Source organism: Aplysia californica, unplaced genomic scaffold (genome assembly GCF_000002075.1).
Source record: "Aplysia californica isolate F4 #8 unplaced genomic scaffold, AplCal3.0 scaffold00112, whole genome shotgun sequence".
Taxonomy (NCBI): Eukaryota; Metazoa; Mollusca; class Gastropoda; order Aplysiida; family Aplysiidae; genus Aplysia; species Aplysia californica.
The window spans coordinates 1260781-1263205 of NW_004797382.1; positions in this window are offsets into that span (position 1 = coordinate 1260781).

The following is a 2425-nucleotide window of genomic DNA, read 5'->3' on the forward strand; positions in this document are numbered from 1 at the left end:
CGTGTGTGTGTGTGTGTGTGTGTGTGTGTGTGTGTGTGTGTGTGTGTGTGTGTGGTCATGCACACGCACACGCACACATATATCTTCTGGCCTTAAATTAAAGTGACTTTCTTTTCCTGCTGGTGGTTGGAGGGTGCCACTGGTAGGTCCTAATTGATTTTTCCCCCTCTGCTGCTCCTGTCTGTCTATCTATAATTTATGTTTGTCTATCTTAATTTTGAGTCAATGTATCTCTTTTACTCTAAGTGACTTTTTTCTTTGTGTTGTGTTATGGCCACACTTGACAAATCAGCTTCCTTGGTGGTAGCTGGTAGGTACCGCTGACCTGAATTCCATCCTCAAGTGGATTAAGTGTCTTGATCTTTCTGCTGGGATGTTGTAACCCTCTCAGTTGTAATGTGTCCTCCCTCAGCCCGGGTTGGCTTTGACAGGCTGGGTCGGAAGCCCGTCTCCTAAATGATCAAAACTGTGTCGATGGGGGCGTAAAAACATCTACTTTTTTGTCAAATTCAAACACTTGTCAAATTCAAACACTTGTCAAATTCAAACACTTCTCAAATTCAAATATTTGACTTTCTCTGTACAAGCGCAATGTTCATGTGAGAACCTTATACTTATACCAGCCAAAATAGAAACATGATATTCTTCTGTATGATTTTGTACTTTCTTTTCTCAAAGCTGTACTTATTATTTCCTATGAAATAGAACACTAAAATAGCAGATTCTCTTGATGTACATGCTAAGTAAGGTGTTTTACAGAACTCTGAATAATGTATACGGTCTGTGACATGGAAATATTTTGATTCTATGAGATGATCTGAGGTCAAATCATGTACAATGTGTAATCAAACAACACCTGAGAAATAGATCTATACGCAGACACCATATCCCGCACCTTTTTTGTATGTGTCGATTTCTCTTGTGACACCATCTTCTGCATCAGTATGAGAGAATGTACGTGTTCTTTTTTTCCTCGGTGTGCAAGTATATAAGCACGGCTAAAGTCACTTTTCTATTCTCAGCGCACAATGTTTTCCACACTTTACAAAACTGGTGCCTTGCCAAAAGTGCATTTGTATAAAAAAGACTATGCAACGACTATCCTCAGTGTCTACTGAAAAAAACCTAAATGTACTCTCTCAAGAGAAAATCCCTCCAAAAGCCTTTATGTAGCAGCAGTCTGCAGTGCTTATATTGCACATCATTTTTTGGCAATCAGATGGGATACATTTTGTGGATTGTGAACATATCAGGTATCTTTTTACTACTTTTGAATATTGTATATTTTATTTTTGTAACGTGACAAGTTAATTGAGGGGGTGGTTGGAGGAAGCTCCAAGTAGGTCCTACTTCTTTCCCTTCCCTCTGTGTTGTTTCTGGTTGTCTTAGGTTATTCCAGGCACAGAATGACATCTATTGTGTCGATCTCTTCTCTTTATTCAAACAATAAAGCTTAGATGTTTAAGGCTGGTAATTATTGTTATTTTGATGAGAATCATATAAATCACTTAACCTTTTATATATTTTCAGCGTGTAAGGTTGGTAATTTTTTTTTGGGGGGGGGGGGGGTGGACAGAGAGAGAGAGAGAGAGAGAGAGAGAGAGAGAGAGAGAGAGAGAGAGAGGGCGCACGGGGTGGGGGGAGGGGGTGGGGGTGCCCATGCAAGTGTAATGTCTGTTCGCATGACAAAAGTGATAGGATTCGTTTCGGGTTGTTGTTTTTTGCATTCTCGAGAGGTTTTTAACTTCATCTAAGAGAAAGAAGCAGACGCTCTAGATCTAGTCATAAAAACCGACACTTTAAAAAAACAAAAAAAACAACCACAACAAAAAAGAACATGAAAACAAAGACCAGGGAGACTGACTCATGGGCAGGTAGATAGGAAGATAGAACAGGTGTGTCTAGACAGATAGAAATAATATAACAATTTGTGACATGGACGAAAGGTATGAACAGCCCTTTTGATTATTTGTACATACGTGTCAGTAAGCCCATGAGACATTCAGTTTTATTTTGGTAAGTGTTTTACGGAGCTCGCAACTGCATAAGGTCATATGAGCGCGCGGGACACTTTAAACATTGAAATTTTCAGATTGGAAGGAATTAAATCTAATTTGGAATTTTGCCCGGATGGCGGACGAAGCCTACTCCTATCGATTTTAGGACCACGAAGGAATCTTTAGTGTGCGCAACTTGCACACGGGACCTTCGAGATTTTTCGCCCCTAACTTAGAATGATGTTTTAGATCTTACTTACCCTAAGATCAGGGCTGTGGCTCAAAGACAGCAGTAAGAAGGAGCCTAGGGGCTGAAAAAAGAGAATGTTTCTGAGTGTTCTCAGAGGGTCTTTTTGGGTAATAATAATTGTAAAGCGCATAGAACATGCTCTAGAGCATGGATACGCGCTATATTATTATTATTATTA